We start from the raw sequence: 18,567 nt of genomic DNA, 5'->3' as shown, positions 1-18,567 counted from the left end.
TAAGAGCTGCTGCAAGAGACAGCTTATACCGTCTGCCACAAACAGGGTATTTAAAGACTGGGGAGTTTCTGTAAAATATCTCTGTACAAGAATGTCCATCTTGTATGGGAAAGAAAGGGAAAAGGATCCCTACCTAGAAGACGCAGGGAAGGGGATTCATGGTTATTTACAGTCATTTCAAACATTTCTTTTCATTCTATGAGACTAAAAAGGAACATGCTGATCCTTCTAGCTATAATCTACTTTTAGGCAAGAACTTCTGTTTGTACTTTGTTCCTATTTTCAAGGGGCAGGATAGTTTGTATCTGCTAAACAGTTCCTAATGAATGCCCCGGCCTCCATCTTAGGCTTAAAAGCCATCTTATAATAAAGACAAACTAGGTTCATTCCTGTTTATGATTAAACCTCTGTTTCTCAAGGATTGAGCTATGCCCCACCTGTAACTTTAACTACATGGGTTCTGTACTGCCTGTTCCAAGAAATGGCAACCACGTCTTTGTTTTAAAACCATCTTGCAACCCGACCTTTGTTTCAAAGGGTTGTTATGACTACTTTATTATAACCACCTTGCAATCATGTCTTTGTTTCAGAAGGTGGTTATGACTACTTTGTTATGCTTATATTCTGTTCTTGTAACCCCGTCTATATTACTTGCCAAAGCCCCCACTTGGAAACCCCTACCCATGAGCTACAAAAAGCTTCCTTCCTCCTGTCCAATGCTGATCTCTTAAACTTCACCTTAGGGAGAGACAGCCCATTTACACAAATAAAAAAGCTTGTTTTAATTAATTGTTTGTTTTAATTAATTTGACTGCAATGATTTGAGTCAGTGGTCTTTCTCCTTGAATCTTTGGGATTAACATTACAAGAAAAATACCCAGATAATCAGAGATCAATGTTTAAATCGAGAATGAGTTATACACCAGCCCACTTGTTTAATTGGTTTTTAGTATTTCATTTTTTCATTTCTCTTTAACCTCTACATTATTGCTTGCTTAAATAGTTAAATTAATTTTATTTTGTTAGCAGTATACAAGAGTTTTGCTATACATACTTACTTTCCAAATTTCTATCCCCAGGAATTTTCTTTCACCCCATCAAATCAAAGCATTCACTCACTCTGTTGCCTCTGAATACTTTGTATATTCATTTTGCTTGACTTTTCTTACACACTTACACTCTGTTCTCTCTCTCTTTCTGTTTCTGTCTCCCTGTCTCTCTGTCTCCCTGTCTCTCTGTCTCTCTCTGGTGATCTCTGAATAGTTCTTTTCCACTCTCTTTCTTCCAGATTGATTTTAGTACTTATAGTTAAAATGCTGACTTTATGTAAAAATACACCAAATAAATGTTGTTTTCCTGAAAACGGAAGATACACATTAATATTTTCATTTTTCAATGTGTGCTCTTTAAAGAAAGCATTAGGGCTGAAGGAGAGCCTGGTGGTCAGTCCAGATCCTGAGGCAGCAGATGGCTTTGCTGTGCTGTCTCAAAGCAGGGTGTTGATATTTGGGATAGTCTCTGTAATATCCTAGTGGCATGTAAACACCAGAAGACAAAAGTTCTTAAAAAGGCAACCGATTCAAAGAAAAAATAGTGACATACCAGCCGAGTGAGTAATTAGCAGAAAGAACAGACCGAGGACTTTTCTAAAAACAAGTAAGCAAAGTGAAATCTTCAAACCATGAAAGAATACGCATGCAGATCTATTATAAATCGCAGCGACCTCTTCTCCAGTAAGGGCAATTTCCAACAGCCAGCTCTGGCTAAGAATTTAGAAATTGCTGTTAAAAACAAGCGGGAGTAAATAAAAACATAGGCAAGAAGAGCTTCAAAATGACTTTGCTTTCAAGGCTTTTAAGAGGATTGAATTCTGCCTGTCCCCAAAGCAGGGTCCAGTAAGGATTAAAACTGCAAATGCTAGAAAAAGAGGACTGGAAGCTACTGGTGTGATTGCCCCCTGAAATGCCAGAGAAGAAGGAGAGCCAGTCACATTGAAGGACTGCTGTCCCTGATACGTACATAACTTTCCTCTTTGTAAATGCACAAGTTCTGTGAAACACAAGTTCAAACTTGAGTCTGTTCTTCCTTACCTCACAGGCGTCTCCCTCGGGCTTCTTCATTTAGTCTAACAGGAAAAAGTTTGTGTGACTGTCTTAGGGTTTTTAATGCTGTGAAGAGACGCCATGACCACTGCAACTCTTATAAAGGAAAACATTTAACTGAGGTGCCAGCTTACAGTTCAAAGGTTTAGCCCATTATCATCATGACAGGCAGGCAGATGTGGTGCTGGAGCTGAGAGTCCTATATTTTGCAGGCAACAGGAAGCCGACTGACTGTTACACTGAGGGAAACTTGAACAAAAGAGACCTCAAAGCCCGCCCCCACAGTGACACAGTTCCTCCAACAGGCCACACCTTCTAATAGGCCATTTTCCTTCAAACGCCCACAGTGACCCTCTGCGGACGAGCTCGTGAAGATTTCTTAGAGCTGAACTCCCACTGGAGAGGGAGATGAATGCTCCAGGAAACAGAAACGCTGAGGAAAACAGCAAGCAACCTGTAGCTCAGATGTTTAGAATAAGAAATGGAAAGATACAGTGTCAGCAGATGGCTGCGAGCACCTCCCACATAGCAGGGTCCAATAAATACTCCATGGAAGAAGGAAAAAAATATAATTATGAGTGCTGGAAGAAATTGTTCCAGAGTTGATGGGTACACCCCGACAGGTAATAAAAATAACCAGCCTCTGTGAAGCCCTTGTCACCGTTCCAAGTCATAAAACACCTTTCGAAACCAGCTCTTCTCTCAATTTACCCATTAGGAAAACCGAGATACAGAAATATTAAATGATCTTTTAAAAATATCTTAATATTTATTGCCAGTCATATAATGGTATTATATATACATTGGTTTGTCCAAGATCTTTCAGTCAGTAACCAGTGAGCAAAAACTGAAATTCTGATCTTTCTGTAGATCTCTGTTTTCAGGCAGGGAGCTGCTCCTCTTCCCCTGAAAGGTCAGGATGCCCCTCCACCCACTTGTGTGTAGGAGGTGCTAGGTTCCTGCAGGGAGGGTTCAGAGTGGTATCCTGACGAGTAGACAAGTTTGTGTGCACATCCCACAGCCCATGCACGGTCCACGGAAAAAGCCTGGACCCAGCTCATTTCCTTCCGTGTCCATCACTTCTTTCTGCTGCTCCTTGCCCTCCATTGTAGTTAGTGGCACCATGGTCTTCTCCAGACCCTGTGATTCTGCCTCCATTTGTGGCTGGATCATTGAGCTCTTGGTTTTCAGATTTCCTCTGTCTGACTCTCTTTTTGTGACTGTTGAGGATGTCTGTGTCAGACCCTCCTCCTCCTCATTTCCCATCGCTGGCCTCTCTCTTCAGCTCAACCTCAGGTTGCAGCTGGACTCATTACCCTCGACTGAAGAACTGCTGCCCTTAGGGAAAGGAATCTCGTTGCTCCCACAAACCCATTCACCACCTGAATGCTGATAAGTTGCAAATTTCAGTCTGCTGCGGGATTCATAGTTTCCACAGTGTTTCCAGCTCAGTAAACACCACCAGTAGCTTTGCAGGGTCTCTGACCTCCTCACTTGACCCCGCCCTTCCTAGACAGTCTGACTTCTGTCGTTACTTTCATTCTAACAGCCGCTAACCTGGCTGTGTCATACTTTGCAATAGACTGAAACACCAAGGTGACCTTGAGAGTTGCCCACTAACTAGGCACTCTCTGCTTACTCAGGCTTTCACTTCTACTCTGTTTTCTTTCCATACATCTCTATTTTTCAAAGTTTTATACCTTTTTTTGCATTTTAATATCTCTGAAATCAGACTATATATTCTACAGTCGACCCCCCCTCCCTTTAAAAAAAAAGCCATAACCTCTGAGGATTGTATTGAGGGACTCAGACAGGCTGGGTCAGACACACTACCAATGAGCTAGAGCTCAGTCCTTTAAAAAATTAATTAAAATCCCTCTCTCTCTCTCTCTCTCTCTCTCTCTCTCTCTCTCTCTCTCTCTCTCTCTCGTGTGTGTGTGTGTGTGTGTGTGTGTGTGTGTGTGTTTATAAGTGTAAGTGTGGGCATGTGTACTAACATGTGTATGGGGAGGTCAAAAAACAACCTCAGTATTGGTCTTTGTTTGCTACGGTCTTTGAGACAGGCTCTTCTGTTGTTCACCACTGAATAACATAGGCTAGCTGTCTTCAACCCCCCGGGGATCTGCTGGCCGAATTGCTCTCTCTAGGTCCATTGGGATTACCAATGTGGTATCACAATGTACCTGGGACATTGGGTTTCGGACCCAAACTTAGATTCATACGTGTGTGCAATAAGTATGTTATCCATTGAGTCATCCCTCACAACCTTACAATCCATTTTCCAATACAGTTTGAGAGGCATTTGTTTTTAATGTTGCACAGGCCAGTGCATTTTATAGTACATGAGATATGAAATGGGATAACAGGAAATCATCTTTCTGGATGAATGTGTGGCTGCCACGCATTAAAACTTTAATACTGTCCCATTGTTCCAAGAATAAAATGGAACTGTCTGAACATGTCCATAACTTCCTGTAGCTTCTGTTCCTTGCTTACTGTTGTAGAAACATTTTGCCCTACTTGCCCCGCAAGCTGCCTTTCATGCACACTTATCCAGTGACTAATTCCTGGGTACCTACTGTGTGCCAGGAACAATGATCCCCAAACCGGTGTAGTTCCTTTGCTCATGTGCTCACTGCTGCAAAGGAATCCCACCCCAACAGCACACACATTGAATTTGGTATTCTACTTCCCAGCTCTTGATTCTTGACTATGCCGGTGGTCCTCTTGGGAAGGCTCCCTTTGCCTAGCTAACCCCACCTCCTACTGCTCCTTCAGAGTTTATTTTGCACAGCACCCCCTCCGTCCATCCTGTTCTGTGAGCTCATGTGTCCAGCGTTTCTGCTCCTGAGTACAGGACTTGATTTTCCAGTGTGTTTTCCACATTGTCTGGATGAGAAGCACAGGATTACCTGCCTATCTCCACAGTATGCACTCCAGCCCTTATTCTGATACCTGGGCCACACTAGGTCTTGACAAAAATTCATGGGATGGATAAGAAATTATGATCCTAGAGTACTCTGAATTTTCTTCTATTTGAATGTATTATTAAAACAAAACATTATGCAAAGGTGAGCCCTTAGCCTACAGGGTTACAAGAATATTTTAGGTTGACAAGTAATTACATAATCAGTTTCAAGTTATGATGCATCAATGTTGATATTAAATAGCATTGTATTTTTTCCTTAAAATAATTATAATACTCTAGCATCATAATTTTCATTATAATCAATAAATATACTGATTCAAGTTATGCAGTAAATTTGTACCCTGACTGACTAGATCACATTCTTTCTCTGATATATTTATAAAACTCTTTCCTCTGTCTGTCCCTTGCCTTGAAAATGTGCTGTCTTTGCTCAGTGGGGGAATGTTGACAAACTAGTTGTAGATTCATCTGCTCGTGGTGAGTTCACCTGGCCGTCAGACATAGCTTACTCTTCTCCAAAAATAAGTCTAGTTATATATTGAGAAAGCAATCAAGAAAGAAGCACACCTTTGTCACGTTTAAAATGCAATGTGTTTTTACTACAATTCAAAGCAATCTTACTGCCCTTCTTTGTTCTAGATATGCTTTTTTCTTATTATATATACTTTACTTCATTATGTAATTGTATGCTTTAAGTAATTGTCATTATATTCATATTAACATAATCCTCTGTGTTCCCAAAAAAAATTTGAGAAAGAAAAACAACAACAAAAAGTTTTTATCCTTAATATGTTCCACAATAAGTAAAGAAAGAATCACAGTTTTGTGTTTTTTGAGTTGTTGGATTTTGGCTCTCCTGTTTTTAGTAACATGTCCCCCAATCCCTGGATGAAAGGGCCATAGAATTTGAAATGTTATTACAATAACCTATAGCAATATACTACCTCAACACAGGTATAATCGAAAGGAAAATTCTTGTAACTACATTCATATTCAAAGATCTTGTGATATAAGCCAACCCCTGTGGGGGTATTATTTCCAAACATAACAGGTTGACATTATATAATTACACACTGCTGGATACTGAAATATCAAAAGAGGAGTGCTTATAGCAGCGCTCACAGCACACTGTTATGAGTATTCACATTCATCCACACGTTTTCAGAGAATTATTTCTAGTTATGCATTACAGACTCTAGCAAAGATTTGGTGATTTATTTAATATCAATATTAGGTTTTGACATTAATGTCTTAGCAAGCGTAGGGAGGCTTGATTCTAAGACTCACCTCTACTCACTGAAAAGGACCTGAGGTAAAGCTCTTCTTCTTCTTCTTCTTCTTCTTCTTCTTCTTCTTCTTCTTCTTCTTCTTCTTCTTCCTCACTCAGTTTCTAAAAAAGCAAACCACTCCATCCACATGGACAGCTGAGTATTATACACTCCATCCTGTATATACCCAATGCTATCATTTATACCTCCCATCTCCTAAGTTTTACCTCTACTGTTCTTTCCATTCTTGGTTATCTTTGCATTGCTTATCTTTGAATCAGTTCTTCTTTGACTTCATCTTACCGCCTGCTCCCACAATATCCATCTTTTGCAGAAGTGATGGGCCTTATAGCACTTAATCTCAGCTTCCTCTCCACTCATTCCAGTGGTGTATCCCTCCCCTTTACCCTCTGGAGTGTAATCAGAACTTGCCTTTCTCCTTTTTAAAGGTCAGCTTTCGAATACTTCCATTTCCCCCCTCCACATGACCTTTCTGGGTTATGTGGTGCACACTGAAATTGGTCTCATAGATAGGCCTCAGCTGCCACCTGTCTTGGGTCTCATTCTCAGGTTGGTCAGTTGGGTGATCTTGAAGCTCCCTTTCATTCTGTTATGTTGGAATAATCTAGTGGCTACTTCTGCATTTCTCTTCTATCTATTCTCCCTTTAAAAATGAATTGGAGAACTATAAATCTAGGGCCAATGTTTCATATATAATATTTATTTTATTCCATTTTATTTTGAGACAGAGTCTCTCTCTGTGTGCAATCCTTGCTGTCCAGAGACTCGCTCTGTATGCTAGGCTAGCCTCAGACTCAGAGATCCTGCCTCTCCCTCCCACGTGCCGTAGTGTTTATTTTGGGAGTATTAGAGCAACAAGCTGGCTGCATCACAATGTATAGGAAACAGGGAAGCTACTGCGTTCACCATCAGAAAGTTCAGTGAGTCAATCTACAAAGAGAAGTACCCAAGGACAGCATAGGCTATCCCAGTTAAGGAAGGCTTAAGTGTGTGTGTGTGTGTGTGTGTGTGTGTGTGTGTGTGTGTGTGTGTGTGCTTAATACTGGGGCCGGGGTGTGTGTGGCTCAGTGGTAATTGCTGTTCTTCCAGAGGACTGGATTTGGTTCTCAGCCCTCACTACCGATGGCTCACAGCCTTTGTAACTCCAGCGTCATTAGCTGTCTAATGCCCTTTCTAGCCTCTATAGGTGACTCCCTCCCATGTAACATAAACATGCACAACAACAACAACAACAACAGCAAGTCTGGAGTAATGGCTCAGTGGTTAAGAGCAAGTACTGCTCTTTCAAAGGACTCAAGTTTGGCTCACAGTACCTCGGCTGTGTGGCTCACAAGTGACTATAACTCCAACTGCAGATGATTCAACCTGTTTATGAACCTCAGGTGTCTATGCTCAGGCACATCCCCCTATCATTAAAAACGATAGAAATAAATCTTTAAAAATGTGCCTCAAATCTTCCCAGTAATTATGTGACCATCCCCACAATCCTGGCTTATACGAGGTTAGCCTTAGCTACTAACACTGTGTCTCTCCATCTTAGAACTTTTTTTTTTTTATCTTTCTGTTGTTACAAGCTAAGACCCCAGATGCTAGGATACCAGATAAAAGTCAAATTATTGCTTGTTTGGTCTTCTTCAGGGGCAGAGTGATGATTATACAGGCTCTGAGTAAACTGGAATAGTAGTGTGTAAGAGAAGCTGAGTTCACCTGCCTTGTTTGTCTGCCTGCTATTTTAATAAATTCTACTTGGAGAGTCTTTATTTAGGGGCACCTTGAGTGGCCTTTAAAAACTTCAGTAAGTGTTATGTTGCAATTTGTGACAGCAATAATTATCTCTCAGCAGAAGCAAACTGGGAAAATCTTGTTATCACTAGAAAAGTAGATAGACATGAGTGAAAATAAGCATCAAGTAAAAAAAAGGACACATGCATATGCTGGAGATACAGTATAAGTGCTCTGCTTTATCTCATCAAGTCTACTCTTCACACCCTTTATTGCCTCTTTAGGGTGTTGGTATTCATGAATAAAAATATTACTTTAAAAACAAAACAAAAACTTCTTGGCTTTAATTAGGCAAAATGAAATCCTTCTGTTATAATTTATACTATTAAAATTTTGACATTTTCTAATGGCACACAAGAAATTCTATTTTTAAAAAGTCCTATATTAGAGCAGCATTTTAAAATGGTGATTGAATTTTGGGGATTATTATTTGACACAAAAAATCATGGTGTGATGATATTATTTTGGTAGTCCCTTGTTCTGTTTCAAATAGTAATCAATCTCTGGAATGGTCTGTATTCCAGTTCAATGTAACTTTAAAAGGGCAATTATTATTATTATTATTGAAAGTTCCATGTATAATGGAAATTGCTATTTCTGTGCAGTGGAGTCTTGAGCATGAAACTGTCAGTACATTTACCTATATTCAAACTACTCAAGAGAATTCTCCAGTCTGAGGGTCCATGAACACCACAGCACTGTAGAAGATGACTGAATTCATTTCAGCAACAACAAACCGTCGGGTCCTAAAGAAACTGCATTCCATTATCAATGTCTCCTTTTTCTATGTACATCTCACTCTCAGGCCCTGACAATATCAACCTGTTCTCTCTTTCATTGATTTGACTTTGCAAGATTCCACACATATGTGAGATAATGGGGATTTCCTTTTCATAGTCATCAGGAGAGAGTGTGAACCTCTATCACAGCACAAAACCAGTTCATCCCCTCAGCTTAGGACTTGGCACGTCCTACCCAGGACCAAAGGCAAGACCTACTTAATGTTTCTTGCTAAGTGAAGAAGTTCTGGAAAAGAGTGTGGTGAGCTTGGAAAGGCAGCGTAGATACCTACTTGGACAGACGGAGGGGAGTGGATATTGAACAGGCAGACAACAGTGTGCCCAAACAACTTGTCTGCTTCTTCCTGCTTGTTCATTTCAAGTGGAAAGCGGTATCTTGACCCAGAGAAGGAATGCCTCAACAGCTGGGCTGAAAGGGCATGGTCTCAGTGAGTTCCAGCCCTTTGAACTGTGTGTGCATCGGTAATTAGGGGGAGACGAAGTCAATGCCGAGCTGTGGAAACCATTGCTTCATAATTCCCTCTCTTCCCTTCCTGAACTGTAGTTACAAATTCCTGCATTGGTTTCTGCGGCTTACATTTACCATAGAGTAGAAAGGAACTGGAGGCATTTATTTTGCTGTAAAAAGTATTTTTAGATGTTTTGTGGGCTGTGTATCAATTACTATATAACATAGAATTAGGAAGGAATGTGCAAAGTATATTTAGCAACAGTTGATAATATTTTAAGAACATTTGATTCTGACACATGGTATATAATTTATAGAGATGCAGGTTACATCATCAAAAGGTTATATATTGGGAAAGCTACAAAAAAAATCCTTAACAAAAATACCTTCTTGAAACATAGACTGAGGAATGTTCCCTCACAGAAAAAAAAAGCAAAAACCAAAAAACTGTTCAATGATTGCTCAGGTTTTTCTTCTCCTGACTGTTTATTTTTCTTTGTGCTTCCTACCAAGTATAGTTGGAGGCTTATGCCAGACAGATGACTGGACCAGGGGGGATGAATGTCAATTGGATGCTTGACCCTTATTTTTTATTCAGAACTATTCTTTCCCTCTGGCCACACAGGATGGAGTGATGTCTTGCCAGAGGCCGGGCAAAGATGAACACAGTCACCTATGGAAGTGGTAGTGGGTAACTGTATAAACACATGCAGAAGATTTGTCTTGGAAGTCTGTTCAGGCAACCCTCATGGACACAGGGAGAATAACAGCAAAAGTCTAAATAGAAAACACTAATTTTCACTCAGTGCTTGCACAGTATTGTATTTTTCAGAGTATTTTGTGTACATTACCTCATGCGGTTGAGTAAGTCTGCTCTGAAGGAAGATCGGAAATAGAACTTTTTCACTGATTAGGAAATAAAGAATCTTTATTCTAAATGAAAACTAGGTTCAGAAAATCGAACTTTTTTTCTTTTCCCTTGTGTGGTTTCCAGTAAAATATAAAACATTTGTCTCCTTTTCCCTTCTCTCAAAGAGGAAAAAAAAAAAGAAAAAGAGAAAGAAAAAGAAAAGAAAGGAAAACACAGAGAAAAACTAGGAAAGCCGCTTGCTACCCTAAACACGAGTTATCAGGTTTTGAAGAACGCACATTCCCCGGGTCAGAAGGTCTTGCTGGTGGCAGCTGGGCACGAGAAGAAGGGTAATGGCAAACACTGTAGAGGACCCTGGAAATGGACTGTTTCTGTTTTTCTTCGTTTGCTGCCTCATCAGATGGCAACTCACATGCCTCGTTTTAGTCTGTCCCCGGCCCTGAGTCTATTCCCTTCATCTTTGGTTTCATGCTCTGAGTTCCCCCTCCCCCAATCTAATGTCACTGTCACCTCTCCTCCATCGTGGAGCACCAGGGTGCGCTTAAGCTGCTCAGTGGGCCCTTTCACATCATTCGTCGGGGAATTCATTTAGGAAAATACAGCTAGGGAAAAGGGGATTGGTGAGAGCCCTTGAAATCCTGTGTGTCACCTGACGGTTACCTACTCCTGGAACACCCTCAGATATAATCTGAAAAACTGATGATCGGCATGTAGCTGCCTGTTTACCTGTAAGCGAAGAACATACAAAATGACTGAAGTGGTGGAAGTGGCTGTGTGATATGCTTTTATGTTTTCTGAATACAAAATAGAAATCTGAATATAAGATAATTTTTGACAGCTGCTGATAACATCTGAGAGATAATTTAATTTGTCTGCAACTAAAGCAGCAGAAATAAATAAATAAATAAAGGAAACAGGAAGAGTCTCCGGTTTGTTTGATGGACACCAGCCCATGTGGATGAGTGGTCTGAGGGAACACGGTACCTAGTTGGCAAGTTTCCTGAGGGAGCTGACCATGGCTGCACTTCAAGGTTATGTTTGTTGAAAATAAGAAACACACACAAATACGTCTCATGAGGTTGAGGATTCATGGAGAACCTGACATAGTACTCACAAACCATCTTTGACTTGGATATTGGAGAGAATTTTTAAGAATTTCCTCATGACACCTTTCTTGCCCTGTAGGTGACCAAGAAGTATCAGTTTCATTTAGATTCCAAAGAAAATGGAAAGCGGACCAGTTCTGTGAGATGCTCATTGTCTTGAGCTCAGACACAGAGGCTGCGTCTCTCAGTGGCGATGTACTGTATCCTTGCCCCAAACAATCTTTTTCTAGCTCTGTATAAATTACCTGCCTGGCAAAATGAGGAGTAAAGCTGCGAGCAAAAATACACTTCTGTGGGTGTGAGTGTGTTCGTGGCCAAATAGAGTTTGGACTTCTTCCATTAGCAGGAATGCCTGGTGGTAGTACTAACTTTAAAACCCGGGGCTGTCAACAAACAGAAGGCGCCTGGCTGAGCAGGATCAGGCAAGAGGGGAGAGATGGGAAAAACAGGCAGAGACTTCAAAGCAGTCACCCCTAAACCCCAAAAGGAAACACTTGGGACGGGAAACTTTTCTCAGGGTGAGGCTCATCCTTTGTCTCCGTTTCACCAAAGACTCCACTCTCTGTCCTGTTCTCCTTCTTGGTTTATCTGGAAAGTCCAGGCAGGAGGACTGGACCATCAGATTCCAGCGAAAAGGCTGGGATCATTGCCAATATTCTTGCCTCTCTTGAGATCATTGAGCACATCCTGGGGTCCTCCCCTGGCTCCCCTGCTTTATTCTTCAATGGTGTCTTTCCTTCTTGGCTGTCTTTCTTTCTCATCTTTCTCACAGCAGGTCTAGTCATACAGGTGCTTGATATTATGAACTGAAGCTTTTCTCAAGAAAAAAAAAAAAAAAAGCCAGACCTAAATTGAAGCGTCTGCAAGGTGGATTAGAACTTCACAATTATGGCCCGTTGGAGTGCTACAGATTAAGTGCCGAACTTACCTTGGATTCTGTTTAGTCCCTGCTGTGGTCCTGTATTACCCACCTCTATATCTGACACAGCGTCCTCTCAACTCTCAGTTTGAACTTCTTTAAATGTATTCATTTAGCAGGTCACTAACTTCCACCATCTCCAAAGCTTAGCATGTCAGCTGACAGCATAAGAAAACTATAATAGAGGTTTCTCCACCCTGCTATAACCCAGCTACCTGCTGTCCTCCAGAGTATTTGGTAAAGACACTCAACTATGACTTTCTTTTGTCCTATGACTATAAAAAGTCCATGTAGCTTCCACATCAGAACGTGCCATTCGGGGAAGCGGAGGCTGTGGTCTCCGATAGCCCAGGAATTAAGGCCAACAACTGACAAGGGGGACCTCATGAAAGTAAAAAGCTGCTGCCCAGCAGAGGGAAACCATCAGTTCAGTGAAGAGGAAGCCCACAGAATGGGAGGCAACACTGTCTAGTTATACAACCGGTAGAGGAGTAATATCCGGAGGTATGAAGAACTCCAATAATGGAGTCAAGAAAACAAATGGCCCAATTAAAAATGCACAACTGATGTGAACAGAGAGTTCTCAAAAGGAGAAATAAAAACAACTAACCAATTATCACATAGTATTCATTATCCTTAGTTATCATGGAAATGCTAATTAAAATTACTTTGAAATTTCATGCTACCACATGAGAATAACTAAGGTCAAGAAAACACCTGAAGACAAATGCTGGTGAAGGCGAGTGGGAAGGGGAGCCTTCATTCGTGGTCGGTGGGATTGTAAGCTGGTGAAGGCGAGTGGGAAGGGGAGCCTTCATTCATGGTTGGTGGGATTGTAAACTGGTGAAGGCGAGTGGAAAGGGGAGCCTTCATTCGTGGTCGGTGGGATTGTAAGCTGGTGGAGGCAAGTGGAAAGGGGAGCCTTCATTCATGGTTGGTGGGATTGTAAACTGGTGAAGGCGAGTGGGAAGGGGAGCCTCCATTCATGGTCGATGGGATTGTAAGCTGGTGAAGGCGAGTGGGAAGGGGAGCCTTCATTCATGGTCGATGGGATTGTAAGCTGGTGAAGGCGAGTGGGAAGGGGAGCCTTCACTCATGGTTGGTGGGATTGTAAGCTGGTGGAGGCGAGTGGGAAGGGGAGCCTCCATTCATGGTTGGTGGGATTGTAAGCTGGTGAAGGCGAGTGGAAAGGGGAACCTTCATTCATGGTTGGTGGGATGGTAAACTGGTGAAGGCGAGTGGGAAGGGGAGCCTTCATTCATGGTTGGTGGGATTGTAAACTGGTGAAGGCGAGTGGAAAGGGGAACCTTCATTCATGGTTGGTGGGATTGTAAACTGGTGGAGGTGAGTGGGAAGGGGAGCCTTCATTCATGGTCGATGGGATTGTAAGCTGGTGAAGGCGAGTGGGAAGGGGAGCCTTCACTCATGGTTGGTGGGATTGTAAGCTGGTGGAGGCGAGTGGGAAGGGGAGCCTCCATTCATGGTTGGTGGGATTGTAAGCTGGTGAAGGCGAGTGGAAAGGGGAGCCTTCATTCATGGTCGGTGGGATTGTAAGCTGGTGAAGGCGAGTGGGAAGGGGAGCCTTCATTCATGGTCGATGGAATTGTAAGCTGGTGAAGGCGAGTGGGAAGGGGAGCCTTCATTCATGGTCGATGGAATTGTAAGCTGGTGAAGGCGAGTGGGAAGGGGAGCCTTCACTCATGGTTGGTGGGATTGTAAGCTGGTGAAGGCGAGTGGGAAGGGGAGCCTTCATTTGTGGTTGGTGGGATTGTAAGCTGGTGCAGTCACTCTGGGCAGCAGTGTGGAGAAGTCTCAGAAAGCTAAAAAATGAAATGAAATTCTACCCCATGACCCAACTATACCACCCCTTGTCATCTCCGCAAAGCTCTCAACATCCTGCCCCACAGATCCTTGCTCTGTCATGTTCACTGACGCTCTGTTCATCACTGCTAGAAACTGGAAACAATATAAATGTCCTTCAGCTGATGAATGGGTGATGAAAATATGGTATGTACACACCATGGAATACTATTTAGATCTAAAGAAAAATAAAATAATGAAATTTGCAGGTATATGGATGCTCCCAGAAAGACTATACTGAGCGAGGTAACCCAGCCTCAAAAAGACACATGCCACGTGTTCTCTCTTATTTTTGGATCAGTATCTTTTTTTGGGGGGGGTGGTTGAGACAGGGTTTCTTTGTGTAGCTTTGTGCCTTTCCTGGAACTCACTCTGTAGCCCAGGCTGGCCTTGAACTCACAGAGTCCGCCTTCCTCTGTCTCCTGAGTGCTGAGATTAAAGGCGTGTGCCACCGCCGCCGCCGCCGCCGCCGCCGCCACCACCACCACCACCACCACCGCCCGGCTGGATCTATATCTTTAAGCTATATCCTGGAGTAACCACTGACTCCAGGACACTGGAAGGGAGTTGTGAGAGGAGCGAGAGGGGTAGAACTCTAGAAAGATGGATAGTAGGACCGAGGTACTACGAAAGGGGAAATGGAACACTTTGGTGTGCTTTAACTAGGAAGGCAGCAGGGGGGAACTATAGAGGGAGAGGCTGGGAGGAGGGATGTATAACACAAGAATGTTTGAACAAGCCATAGGGAGTCAGATATTTTATGTTTACTTAAAGGACATAAGGAAACTTGCATTCATATATGTAGCTATCTATAGTTATATAGTATAGATTATTTCACTTGGAGTGACAATGCCCCCCCCCAAAAAAAAACCACCATAGAATATCTCACAAAACCCCCAGTGCCAGGCATGGGAAACCTCATTTATAGTGGCTGGTCAGTGGAGTCCAAGCAACTCCCAAAACAATACAGGCTATAGCAGGTGGTTTGATTAACCAAAGCAAGTGGTTAGACCAAAAACACATTCATACAGGCAACATGAAAGGGACCGAGCAAGTTGAATTCATAAACTTATTTGTATATGCATAGTGACATTAATTAAAGAGTAAGCAGCCATGAATCTAAGAAGTGGGAAGTATGGGAAGGAGGGTGTAAATCACGTTAATACAATACTCACATACAAAATGCTCAAAAATTAAACATCTCATGAAAAACAAAATATAAAATATTAATAAAGTCTTGTTCTAATATAATTCTCTCAAAACAAAATGCATTGTTTCCTAATAAGTGATGACTTTCTTAGTCAGTTTACATAATGTTTCTGTTCAGATTTAAAGATCATAGTTATTTAATTCACTTTCAAATTAGGTTTTTGTAAACATAGGCTACTAATAGGGTACACTTTGGATATCATCTTGGTAGACCATTTGTGTGGGTTTAGGTCAACTAATTTTAATCTACTGGGGTATATTTATAAATGGAAATGCAATTAGTTTTAATCCTTATGTAAGTGTCTCATTTGCCAATGTGAAAACTTAAGCGTTTGTCTAATTAACAAACAGCAGTTTTTTTCTCTTAATACTCAGCTACTGACCAGAGGAATAGATGGATGACTTCAGAATTGCAGAAGGAAATACACAAGACCCAAGGCAATATAGTCATTCTACTGAAGAAATCAGAAACTAGGGCTGTATTCTTGGTCTGCGTTGTTGGGTGTTGGACTTCATCAATCCTAGATGTAGCCTAGGGAGCCAGGCAGCATTTCTTAACAGTATGCAAGCCTTTCAGCTGTCTCTCAAATGTCCATGTTGGCTTAGGGGACAAGACATCCAAGCAAAGGGCAGAACCCTTAATTCTCCTTCCTCCCACCAAGATTAATCTCTGCATGGTTATCAACAGTCACACAAAACCCCAGGACCTGCGAATCCTGTTCGTGAGTGTGAGTGATTAAGGTCCACACACCTGATGGATGCTGTGGATTTCACTAGGTTCTGCGAGATGCTGTGGATTTCACTAGGTTCTGCGAGATGCTGTGGATTTCACTAGGTTCTGCGTTGGGGTTCTGCAGAGAAACTGACCAGTACATTAAAGAGCCATGTTCCCGCGGCATCTCCTGAGTGTTAAGCAAACACTTGTGTAGAAACAGGTCACTCGCTGCGTAGGCTCCTCTCCTTCCTGTGAAGATACACCAACCATCCATTTTCAAACTAGATTCTGTCTTGAAAACTCAGTGGCCAGCTATAAAGACGCCAAATTATATGATGTTTGAGAGAGGCTGTGGACCTACCTTGTGTGATCAGGGTCTACCTCTGTCATTTACCAGCTGTTAGCATTGGACAAATGACTTGTTCCTTTGTACCTTGGTCTCCATGACGCCTAACACAGCTGGTATCAGGAAGATTATGACAGCTTGGATCTGGTGAAGTCTCGTGATTGTTGGCCATTATTGTGTTACTTCACTTCATCCCTCACTCAAGAGGGTGACCTGTGGCCTCACTTTATGCCAAATATCTGTCATACTTTTTTTTTTTTGTGGGGATATGCCAAGGAAACACTGTGCTTCACGTCTATGAATTTCTGGATATTTAATGCAAATGAAGTAACAACTCTGCGGGGTAGTATCATACTATAAACCTCTCCTTTCCCTCCAGACAACTGCAGTGAGTTTCTAGCATATTTTGAGTCACAAGCCACTCACAGTGACCACCAGTTACTGCTGATCTTAGCAAAGTTTCTGTTTTTTTTTTTGTTTTGTTTTGTTTTTGTTTTTATAGTCCTCTGTTAAGGGGAGAGCCAAACTTACTTTTGAGCTGGTAGTTTGCTACGATACCATCACCTTAAGGCATCTTCATGTTAAAGCTGATGGATTCTGGGAGGAACAGTCACTTCAGTGTGGCTAGGCTGTCCAGTTCATGGCCTATCAAGTGATTTCACATAAAGTTATGTCAAAACCCAGATTATGTTGATACTTGTCCTGGTTTGCTGTGATAAAGCCATAACTCAAAGCAATGTGGGGAGCAAAGGCTTTATTTCACCTCACAGCTTGAAGTCCATCATTGAGGGAAGGGTCTCAAGCTGCAACTTAGAGGAGACGCTAGATTACAGACAGGTATCATCACATCCACCTTTTTCCCTTGGTGCTGGGGGTCTGCACTCAAGTCCTCCTGCTCGGTCAGCAAGCACTTTACCAACTGAGTCTTCTCCCAAGCCCCCTTTTCTTCACTGAGGCTTGTTTCTTAAGCTGTAAAAGCCGCAGATTTTATGTTTAGTTAGATTAGAACTGACAACTATGTTCATGTAAATAAGCACTGTCAAGATACAAAGAATGCCTACATCTCTGCAACTTACCTTCTTCTTTTCCCTAGTTTCATAATTAATAAATCCTGTTTTCTTTTTACCCACCTGGCTCTAAGAGCAGATACTATCTTCTTTACACTCAAGTTCTGAAGTGGCTGACCTGCCCCATGAAGCCCAGGGCCCCTCCATGCCTTCTGTAGGACCCATGGGTGGTCACAGAGGAGCCTTGGACCCTCCACACCTTCTATAGGATCCACGGGTGGTCACAGAGGAGCCTTGGACCCTCCACACCTTCTGTAGGATCCACGGGTGGTCACAGAGGAGCCTTGGACCCTCCACACCTTCTATAGGATCCACGGGTGGTCACAGAGGAGCCTTGGACCCTCCAAGCCTTGTATAGGATCCATGGGTGATCACAGAGGCCTCTTTAACTTTTCATAACTGCCAGAGATTTTTTTACTCTATGAAACTATACTGAAGGCTCGTGGACACTATCAACCAAGAACAACAAAGGTAATAACTTGAAATTAGTACTAAAGGAGTTCTGGGTTCCAACAGAAACAACAAAAGCAATTACAAAATCTCAACTTTCTGTAGCCTTCAATAAAGAGGAGACTGATCACAATCCACCCGCACTGTGAAATCCGAGCTAGGGAAGGATGGCATGGGGTGTCAGTGTTGCAGGGTGGCAGGCACAGGAATGAAGTAAGGGTGCGGTTTGCTAGAAGAGGCAGGGCACAAGGAACAGTCAGGAAACATTTAACCTTGCAGAGGCAGCAGCCTGAGCCACAAGGGAAGTTTTGTGATTGTGTCCGTGGACACTCACAGGGAAGAGCATCATTCCTTAGTGGTGTTAGAGATGGATAGAAATGAAACCAATCACAGCGTGGTGCCATAAAAAAATACACATTTTTTTCCCTGAATGCTGTCACATTTTTCCTAAAGTATTTGGATTCTCTTGATTGGCAAGACTGTCTTTTGTAGCCACTGAGATTATAGGCAGCCAGCAGAATGACCAAGGCATAATTAGTGGTTTGGAACTGTTAGCTCCAACTGCTAATCAATCTCTGGGGAGGGTGACAGGAGCTGGAGGGTGAGCTAATCGATAGTGGACAGGGACTAGACTGCTCTCGGCTACCTAGCGAGACTGTTACATAGCTTTGTAG

At 42.3% G+C, this 18,567-nt stretch overlaps 1 protein-coding gene across 4 annotated transcripts in view; it reads left to right on the top strand.

Annotated features, from left to right (window-relative positions):
* Cetn3 (centrin 3) overlaps positions 1–18,567 on the top strand; it is an 87,205-nt gene that overhangs the window by 52,057 nt on the left and 16,581 nt on the right. For 3 of the 4 annotated variants that reach the window (XR_008219643.1, XR_008219642.1, XR_008219641.1), the window contains exon 5: positions 9,976–17,914. The exons of the other annotated variant lie outside the window; for it this stretch is intronic. The gene's annotated coding sequence lies outside the window, so the exon portion shown is untranslated. The remainder of the gene's footprint in view (positions 1–9,975; positions 17,915–18,567) is intronic. 4 annotated transcript variants of the gene reach the window in all.

This window comes from Peromyscus californicus, unplaced genomic scaffold (genome assembly GCF_007827085.1).
Source record: "Peromyscus californicus insignis strain IS unplaced genomic scaffold, ASM782708v3 Scaffold_18__1_contigs__length_77618521, whole genome shotgun sequence".
Lineage (NCBI taxonomy): Eukaryota > Metazoa > Chordata > Mammalia > Rodentia > Cricetidae > Peromyscus > Peromyscus californicus.
Note: the sequence above shows the minus strand (reverse complement) of the source record. Positions and strands in the feature narration are given on the sequence as shown.